The sequence below is a fragment of the Octodon degus genome, unplaced genomic scaffold (assembly GCF_000260255.1).
Source record: "Octodon degus isolate 3935 unplaced genomic scaffold, OctDeg1.0 scaffold00023, whole genome shotgun sequence".
In the NCBI taxonomy this organism is placed as follows: Eukaryota; Metazoa; Chordata; class Mammalia; order Rodentia; family Octodontidae; genus Octodon; species Octodon degus.
Window position 1 is genome coordinate 4,494,143 of NW_004524599.1, and position 10,290 is coordinate 4,504,432.

A 10,290-nucleotide genomic window follows, 5' to 3' on the forward strand; every position below is an offset into this window, starting at 1 on the left:
TTGTTGTTGCAGTTGTTCTTAAATTGCCTTGGTTTTTTTCCCACAAAGCCTCACTCCCCATGTGAAGGAAGCATTAACATCCCTGTTTTCATTTGAATACTGGTGGTTGTTCATGAGATCAAGACTGACAGAGACCCATAGGGACTGTAGTGTGATTCTGTTCTGGAACCCACTTCCCTTTCCCAGGAGTCTTGATTTCCCTTTCTCTAAAAATGAAAGAAGAGTTCTAAGTCTTGCAGCAGAGTTGCAAGAAAGCCTATACTGCCAGAACTACACAAATATAAAGAACTGGCAAACACTAAAACATTTCTTAATAATATGCAAAGTTCCATGTTAACAAGCATGGCATATTGTGGCTACCGTGCTGGAAAATCTGCTGATCACTTTCCACAACTTATTTATTCTTGGTTATTTCCTTTCCAAAGAAGAAGAAGGAGAAAAGGAACTTTTATACTTTTTCCTTTATCAGGTGCTTTTTACGTTATCCTGAAAATCCATTCAGGAATTTGCTTTCTGATTTCAAAAAATACATGTCTAAATAATTCCCTATAAACTTATTAAGCATTTTGTTCATCTTAATGTGTATATTTTTGCTCTAATTGAAATTCCTAAATAGTCACTTTCTGAACTGTCAAAATTGCAAAGCTGTTGATGGGTGCAGCTCTGGGGTTTCCATGGTAACTACTTCCATTGCCTAGGAGACGCTGGTCTGCTGGTGCTACCACTGAACTGGCTCAAATTTTGAAAACTTGGTGGCACCCAAAAATGTGCAAGCGTGTCCTGAAAGTTTAATGGCCTTTTATTTTTAATGGCAGGCACCAAGCATGGCTCCAGCCATGTTTGGGAAGAGGCAGCTCCGGCTCAAGCTTCTCCATTGTGGAGGGGCTAGGAGATTTGACAAGCATGCTAATACTACCAGATCCTATTTGGATCGTGATCTTTTATGTGAGTAACTCTCAATAACATTGCTATCAATCACGGTGGCTGGGACGGAAGTTGAGCTAGGGTGTCAGAATCTCACACCATTCATGAACCAACAAGGGGCTTTTGAACATAAGGCAAAACCAGCACACAAATCATCCCACAACTATACTATTTTTTTTTTCATTTTTTCCTTCCTTCCTTTCTTCTGTTTTTCCTTTTTTTTTTTGTTCTCTCTCATCTAAAAAAAAGAAGGAAGCTATAAACATGGTTTGTTACACACTTTCCATGTCTGCCCAAATGTGGTGTATCATCCCTAAACTAGCTCCTGTTAAGCTGTTTGTGGGAAAGTTGCATTAAAAATAAATCATTTCGTGATAAGCAGTTTTATTGGTTCATGGTCAAGAAATTACCCAGGGAGAAGGAAATCATTTAACTTGCCTTTTTTTTTTCCTATCCACAGAGCTGAAGTTTCTTCTAATTACATCCGGAGGATCATTTAAGCAGGGTGGTCCATCTTAACGCAGTCACATTTAAATCTACTTTGCATTAAATGAGCTTGCTTTAGATGAGTTTGGCTGGTTCAAGAATACATCACAAAATGCAAATATGATGATAAATAAAGCTTTGGCTACATTTTAGAAATGGGGAGCATTTCAAAAAATGATGTTAGCGCTGAGTGCTGAGTGAAATGGTATCCCTCGAACACTCTGCATATTTTAGACATTTAAATGTATGGTACTGAATCAAATCTGTCCACTGGCTATGTGGTAACTCATAAGTTAACACCAAACAAGAAGAGATGCAAATTTCCTTCTCAAGTTAACACTGGTGAAAATACAAGGGAAGAATAGAGCTGTTAGGAGTGGAGATCAGGAGGAAACAGCTCTGCACGATCGTTCAAGGAGTCATTTATGGAACTAGCAGGGCAAAAGTGGATGCTGTGTACAGTTACTCCACATCTCTTTGGGACTCAAGAGTGCTAAGCTGTGGCCACTCTTAGGCTTCACTCTTAGCGAAAGACAGAGCTCATGAAAAGGGTAAAATATTAGGAATGGCTACCAGTGACATCATGGCCTTTTCAAACAAATATTTGAATGTTATGCATTTTAAAAAATAGAGTGCACCCCTTAGAGGACTAGCCTTGCCGATAGCCAGTCTAATTATTACAATGCTGCTCCTAACGTTCTTTTAATTTTGAAATGCTAAGTTTTTAAACTGCCTTGAAAGACTGCAACATATCTGCAGCACATATCTCTCATCATCAACCAAAATGTGTTCTTTCTTCTCCCATAGTAAAGCGTGGAAGCCCAGTATGTGCCTTCCATGATAATAAAATGACACAGGACATGTGGCTGCCTGGTTAATGAAATCCAGGTCTGGCCCATGTCTGAGTTCTCAGTGGAAAATGGAAGTGGTTGTGTGTATGTGTGTGTGTGTGTGTGTGTGTGTGTGTGTGTGTATTATTTTTGGAGTTTGGTGGAGAATATCACACCCAGGTCCTCAGTGACCTTTTCCATCCACCAAAGACACAGGAGCCCAGCACCTAATGTACCCTAGAAGATGACAGAGCCTTGCAATGGGAGAGACTGCGTGGGGCACATCTCTGCCAATAAGGTTCTGTACTCTTGAACTTATTAAGAGAAGGTAAACTAATTTCTTCCTTCCCTTCTTTCCTCACTTCCTCCCTCCTTCCCCTCCTCCCTTCCTCCTTTCCTCCCTTCCTCCCTCCCTTCCCCCCTGTTTTTCTCCTTCCCTTCTTCCTTTTTCTCTCTGGTAAATACCATTGCACTGATGGATCTTTGGATATAGAGCTCTATCAAATAGAGGCACTAGAAATGTTGACTAGAATGGCAAAATCTACTTGGATGAGTACACCCTTGTGGAGATGTTTAGCAAGTTTCATTAATTTATAGTTAGGCCTTAATTGGGCTTACAAAATGAGTGAGCCAGGACACAGGAACAATCCTACAAGAAAGTATCAGGAGACTAGATAAGAGAAAGATTGGCAAAATCACAACCAAAATTAACCAACCAGCCCTAATGTTGTAATTTATGAATATGGGACATATCCTTCTGAAAACTTTTCTATGTTAAGCTGACTTCAACTCTTTTATATACTAAAACAAACAAAAAAAAAACTCTGTATAACTAAGAAGCTTCTGAGAAGGATATTTTATGAGGTTTTGTTGCCAATGTACCAAACTCGCAGGCTCTACATGTCCAGTTATCTGTTGCTGCGTAATGAACCAAATGGAACTTACTGGATCCAAACTATAGTGGTTTATGATTAATCACAGAGCCATGTGTTGACCAAGACTAGCTGGGAGCCACTATCTCTCCAGATGGTACTGCTGGGCTCACTGAAAGGTACTCTCTGAGTATGATCCCTGCTCATGCAAACACCTGACCTGAGTATCCCAAAAGCATGGCTGCTGGCTGCCAAGGGTAACCTCCCAAAAGAAGGAAAGCCACTTCATAGTTCTTTTAAATCTCAGGCAGTGAAGTTGCAGAATATTGGTCTTGTCAGTCAGAGTAAGTCACATTCAAGGCAGAGGAAACAGATCCATCTCTTGAGGTCAGGGCAGTTTGTATTCACAAAGAAGAAAGGTGGTGTTGGTCCTAGTTGGAGCCTACCTGTTGTGAACCACTGTGCTATAATAAACAATTCAACTGGTCTTTATTCTCAGATGTTGACCCAGAGTTCCAGATGCCCTTGGGATTTTCTGAACTCTAAGAATGTATTTTGCTACTCATAATGAGCTCATGTTAACCACACCTGAGCTTGTTTTAATGAGGTCATGCTTTGGGGACCACGAAGCAGACAGCCTCTGGTTGGAGGTTGCTCCTCAGAAAAACCAACACAAAGATTAGAAGGTGGGAATTTCAGCCCCGCCTTTCAACCTCAGGAGAGGGGCCAGGAATGGATGTTGAATTCAATCACTAGTGGCCAACGATTACACCAATCATCCTTACATATGAAATCTCAATAAAATCCTGAAAGAAGCCAGCTCAGACAGGATCCTAGATGGTGAATGTGTATACACCCTTGTGTTGGCAGGGAGACACGTGTGGTTCCTTGAAGAATCCTTGCGAGCCTGGAAGCCCTGCACCAGGTCCCACTAGCCCTTGCCCCTTGACTTCAGTATCTGATGATTCATTTATCACCTTTAGAATAAAGTAGTAATAGTAACTATAATGCTCTCCTGAGTTTTACACATAACACTACTGAATTCTTGAATCAAAGAGAGTCAACAGAGTCCCCAAAATTTGTTGCCAGGTTGGACAAAAGTGTGAGTAGTGGCTTCAGGGGCCACACTTGCAGTTGGCAATAGAAGAAGGATAATATTGTTGGGCCCCTTGCCTCTCCATCTGTGTTAACTCTACGTAGTTGGTGTCTGAATTGACCTGAATTGTAATATACTGGGTTGATGTCAGATACTTGCTCCTGATAAACCGAAGCTCCAGGATCCTGAAAGGTAGAGTTCCACAACTTATGGTACTGTGGGCCTGGTGGCTTTTGCCAACATATTTTCTCATCAGTTAATGTCAGTAGCCAGATTCATGCTTGGTAAGCAGTTAAAACATAAAAAGCACCTTACAGATCGAGGCACGTGAAGCAAATATTAGGTTCCACAATAGCCCATACTGTAATGCACAGTCAAAAGCTTTGCATATAATCCAGCAAGTGTGGTGGCCAAATTTTTCACCCCATCTCAACCTAAGTGAGAAAAATAATGACTGTAGATTCCCAGTGCTAAAGATATAAACTCGATTCTGTGTGGCTTCAGTATGCATTTATGGGATTTTTTTTTTTCAACTAAGTTTTTTCCATTCACTTCCAGGCAAGTTCTTCTCATGAATCATCTTCTGATGGCACTCTTCCACACCCAGCAGAAAAGTTATGAGAGGCCTTGGTCTTTGTTGGCCTACACTCAAACAAAACATGCAAAATTGAACTCAATGTGGCCTCTGAGTTGTCCCTCAGATCCTAAATCCTCTCAGCCCTTGAATTTGAGCTAGGTTAGTGGGAATCCCAGATGGGGGCAGGGGTGGAGCTGGGGAGGTGAGGAGACCAGGAGCCTCGGCTTCCAGATTTGGCTGTGACCACTCATGAAAACTAAAACAAGCCTGTTTGCCTTTCAATAATTTAAACTTTGCAGTAATTGGACACTGTCTTTCCAGGTTCACTATGACCCTCTTCAAGACAGTCAAAGGCAAGTATGATTTTAGGGAAGAACAAAACAAGACAGCAAGAATATAGCATGGACAAACTGTGTGTCTAGGACCATAGGGGTTAGAAGAGATGTGGGAAACACCCAATAACTTAGTTACATGTATATGGACTACTGTTTTTTCACTCATACAGAAGATGCATGACTATATATATATATATATATATATATATATATATATATATGCAAATATTCCATGGAATATTTGAAGACACAACACACAGAGTACATCATGCCTTTCATGATTATCATCAAGCGCTAGAATCATTCCTCAAAACTCCAGTCTGGGCTTCTCCATAAGGATCCAGGAACTTCAGATGGGTGACCTGACCAAAGACTACCCATGACAGAAATGACATTCAGAACAAACCATTACTCTTTTGGTAAATGATTTTGTCTCCATGCAGACTTAAAAAGGAACCTCCCAAATCATCTGTCTCCTCCCAAAACTTGGAGAGAGGGAGATTGAGATGGGAAAAAATGTTCCATTCCTTTAGCCCATAAGTTTCAGATGGAGTTGTATATTTCCCTAAAGTATCAAAAATAGAACATTTATTAAATGGCAAGTTATTCAAAAACCAGCACAGGCCCCAGTTGTCTTTCAAAAGCTCTGATTTACTGGATATTTCTCCCTAGAGAAAGGCCTTTTTTAAATGTTCATTTCCATTTTAAGAGACTGAGGGCCTTGATCCATTGGGAGCATTCTTGTTCCTTCCTCAACTGGAGCTGTTCAAGTACTCAGCTCAGAGCTGGAGCCTAGCTCACAGGGCCTGTGTCTCCCCACGCCCTCCTGGGAACCCTGGCAGCATCTGCTGTATCCATGTTCACCCTCGTTAATCTGAAGGACTGGTGAGTAGCTACACCAGCTGACATCTTCCCACCTCAACACAGAGCATGACGCAGGAAGTAAGAGAAAATTCAGACAGCTTTGGTAGCTTGACCCCCGGGGGAAGCTACAAAGGTCCTCCTTTAAAGTCAACCCGAGATTTCTTAAGTGAATTGTGCTAAATCTGGTATGGTAAAATCACAGACAGTGTAATATTAGAGTGTCTGTTGCTTCAGAAAAAGTTATATGCTTTTCTACGTTGTGTGGGCAGCCAGTATGTGCACAGAGAGTGCTGGCCATGAGTTGTTCTATTCTAGCTGCATTGGATGACAAAGAGTATATGTGGGCCACTTTCAGCATCAAACCCATTAACCTACTGTGTTTTCAAGTTATACCACTCTTCTCCCTCTGACCCACTTTGCCTTAGTGCAAACTATCAAAAATCTCCCCTTGAAGGGCAGACACAGGTCCCTGCAAGGATATCCAACTGGTGAAACATTTAAGGTTTGGTTTTATTTTTTTTATTTTTTTTTAAATTTTTATTTATTACATTTATTTATTGTGTGTGGCCAGCTCAGCCCACCAGGGAGCAGGGCTGGCTGGCATGTGGTGCCGGGGATCGAACCGAGGTCCCTGTGCTTTGCCAAGCTTGTTTCAAGTAGGTGCTTTAGACCACTGAGCCATCTCTCCAGCCCCCTAAGGTTTGGTTTTAGCCCTGAGTGCCTTACAACTATAGATGCACTTGGCCTGCTCTCCTCTTTGGATCTCCCACTCTCTGGCTTCTGCAGTAACTCCATCGAAGTGTACAGTCCAGCTCACCTGTGGGCCACCTCCAGAGGCTCAGAGCTGAGCTGCCCTCGCCAGTGGCTGTTTCTCAGTTGTCACTCAGGATTTTTATCACTAGGCTATCCTGTACACTCAGCAACTGTTAGTTGCGATAGGGTTAGAGGGAGAGCTGAGGCAGAAAGAGCAATTGATAGAGCTGGGTGTGCCTGCCCTGGGCTGTGCCTGCTAATCTTCACAGATAAGTGATACCTACATGCTTTTTAAAACACAATTCTCTCATTTTCTTGTAGAAGAGTATTTTGTTTGGTTGTTTGTTTGTCAGATCACCTGTTCAATCGGCTGTGAGCCACAACTGCACTGTCCCAGGCAGCTCATAATCCAGCATAGACAGAGCTCTGTAGGCACAGCAGAACCCATCTGTTCTCTAAGAGTCAGTACCCACTGTGGGGAGAAAGGGGCAACAGGAGTTGTCTCCAACTGACTTTCTATGACAGGGAGAGGAAAGAATTTTGTTGCCCAGGAGAAAGTGGCTTGTTTTATTTTATTATTTTATTAATTTTTGTAGCTGCAGGGAAATAGTGGTTAAGTGAGTATTCTGATCCTGGAAATCTGTAATTAATAAGATCAATTGTCACTGTATTTTCTTTTACAAACTCATTTAGATATGTCAGGGCTGCAATTATTTTGAGAATGATCTGGCTTACACTTACTCATATTTCCTCTTCTCAAGGAGAAAATAAAACTGTCAGCTTACATGCCCTTTGAAGTCTGTTTCAGATCCTTGATTGAAAAATTAAAAACAAGGCATTCTAGCCTAGTTCCCTTTACAGGGTCAGACTCCCTGCCCTCACTTTGCTGGGTGCATGTGGACAATGTAAGTGTGTGGGTTGATTCCTGTCTCTAAAAAGGTAACATGTTGAGTTTCCAGGTTGCAAACCTGTACCTCCAACTCTCTTGATATGTAAGGATGCTAAAGTTTTAGATTATTTTAAAACATGGGACACTTTGCTTATCTACTCCTTCTTTGTTTCTGAGAACATCACTGCCAAAGGACATTATAGTTCCTGTTATAGCTGCAAGCGTGGTTTGGGCAGACTACTCACCGATTTCATATCAATCAGTTATTTTCCACTGACCGACAGTGCAGAGATGCATGCCCACTCTTGAGGCCCCAGATGTCATCTCACCAGGACCAGACAGCATCAGGTTCCTCCTCCATGTGTGTGTGGTCCACTCACCGGCTTCACAGAGGAGCCTCCCCAAACCATCTTACTGTTGAGTCTCAGATTGAGAAGCCCCGACAGATGCAGGCAAACACACCTGGCCAATGCTGCTGCACCAGACAGATACTTCTAGACTCTCCCACCTGGGGCAGGTGAGCCCACTTCATCTCCAAAGATTTAAACCTTCTCTCAGAGAAGACAGAGGCTGGTGCAAGGCTAACAAATCAAAGCAAGTGCTCCATGCCAGTGCAGCCGCCTCCCTAGCCCATCCAGGCCTGCTCTCCCAGCCCTGCCGTCTGTCTGATTTGCCTTGAAGGCCTTAACATCATCCCACTGTTGACAAATGAATTCTTTTCTGGAAAATGAGGTATTTCCAGAAGCTGGCAGACCCTGAGTGGAGCACAGTGAGAGGGCAGTAACTCTCTGGCTCCCTCGATTCATTATTTGAATGGGAGAGGCCTGGAGGTTTTGCGCGAACATAACATTCAAGGTGATGATAAATGTAGTCTGGCTGGGCTGGTAATAAGGGAATTTCTAGCCAGGTCTTGTCTAGACCAGGGTTTGTTATGGAGGCAAAGCCACAAAAGGGGGGCTACAGAACCCTGTTCCTTAGAGACACTGTCCTCAGGGACTCCCAGGCACATTTCCAGTCCAAACCTTTGTCCAGCCCCTCACTGGGCTTGCTGTAAATAACATTAGCTTGTCTTTCAGCGAGCTCTGAGAAGCTTATAAACTGAACACGGGTTTTGTTGTCTGTGCTTGCGTGTTAAGCACAGTACTGTCAAGTCTAATTATTCTCATTAAGGCCTGAAAGTTTTAGGGATTAATTAAGCAGAGAGCAAAAGCTTATGCAGAACAGCAATATTTTCCCCCTCAAGGATTAGCCCGTCATGCTGGTTTTTCTTTTCTTTTCTTTCTTTCTTTTTTTTTTTCTTTTAGCATTGCTCATTACTTTATAAGATAGAGAAGTGTATAGCTTGTAGAATGTGGATTAGAAATTGCCTACATTTCACATGTGCTATTCAGCCATGAAAATAAGCCCTGGCCCTTGTGCCCATAACCCAGAAAGTTCACTAATGAGAACCAGGCAGTGAGGCTAATGAGAAATTCAAGACGTGCTGTCTCCCCTTCCCATTTCCTTTCAATTTGCTTTCCACAGGATCCAACATGGTCGAAAAGTCTGAGTAGAGGTTGGAGTCCTTTATTTGTTGGGGAACTTAGTCGTCATTTCATCTGAAGCCATCCTGATGTGAAACTGGCAATGGTTAGTCAAATTTGTGTTATTTTCACAAAATAACCTCAGGAAAAGAAATTACCTCAGATAATCAGCTTTATAAGAGAATAAGGTTATTTAGCTCGTGAGCTGTATGTCTTTGGTCCATGGTTGCTTGGCCATGTTCCTTTGGGCCCTTGGGCCTCATGGCTTAGAATTCTGTGTACAAAACACACAGCAGAGGAGGATTGCTCACCTCATGGTGGCCAGGAAGCAGAGAGAGAGAGAGAGAGAGAGAGAGAGAGAGAGAGAGAGAGAGACCATGTTGGAATGCTGGGTCTTGAGCTCCCCATCAAGGCTGCACCTCCCGTGACCCTAACTTTCTTCCACTAGGCCCCATTACTCAAAAACCTTCTACCACCTCTTGATAGCACCACTCTGGGTCAAAGTCTATGATGTCCTGTTCTTTGCAGGACAGTTTAACCATGCCACAGCTCAAGATTCAGAAACTTGTTCATAGGGCAGCAGGCAACGGCAATGCTTCTTTAAGAGAAAGTGGTAGGAACCTTCTAGAAGCATAGGCATTTTGGGGGTACATTGGAATGGTGAGGCTTCTTAGCACTTGGGTTGGGAGTGACTAAAATCTTTGCAGAAGTGAGAAGGTCTCATAGTGAAGGAGGGTTGGTGGGCGGACTTGATTTTCATGGGCACCACAGGAGCCCCGGAACCTTGTGTGCTGATAGATTTCAAAGCTTCCTGAAGATGTAAAAGGAAAGAAACAAGAGTGATCATCCCTGTCTGCTCCTCTGGGCTCCAGTTTTCAGCAAGGCAGGTTTTTTAGGCAAGGTGAAGACATTTCTGCCTTCGTCTCCCCTACTTTGGATAAGGTGCCACTCAATGTTTGTGACTTAAAATGAATCATTTGTCTCTCTGCTGCTCCCAAATGCATGTCTCACTCAGTTCTTTAGGCTGGGTCCCTAAAGCCTGTCTCAAAACAGGCTGCAGCAGGATCAGATGCCCAGGCCTTGTCCTCTAAACCCTTGGATCCTAACTATAAAGAGCATCATTAATAGATTGGTGGTGGAG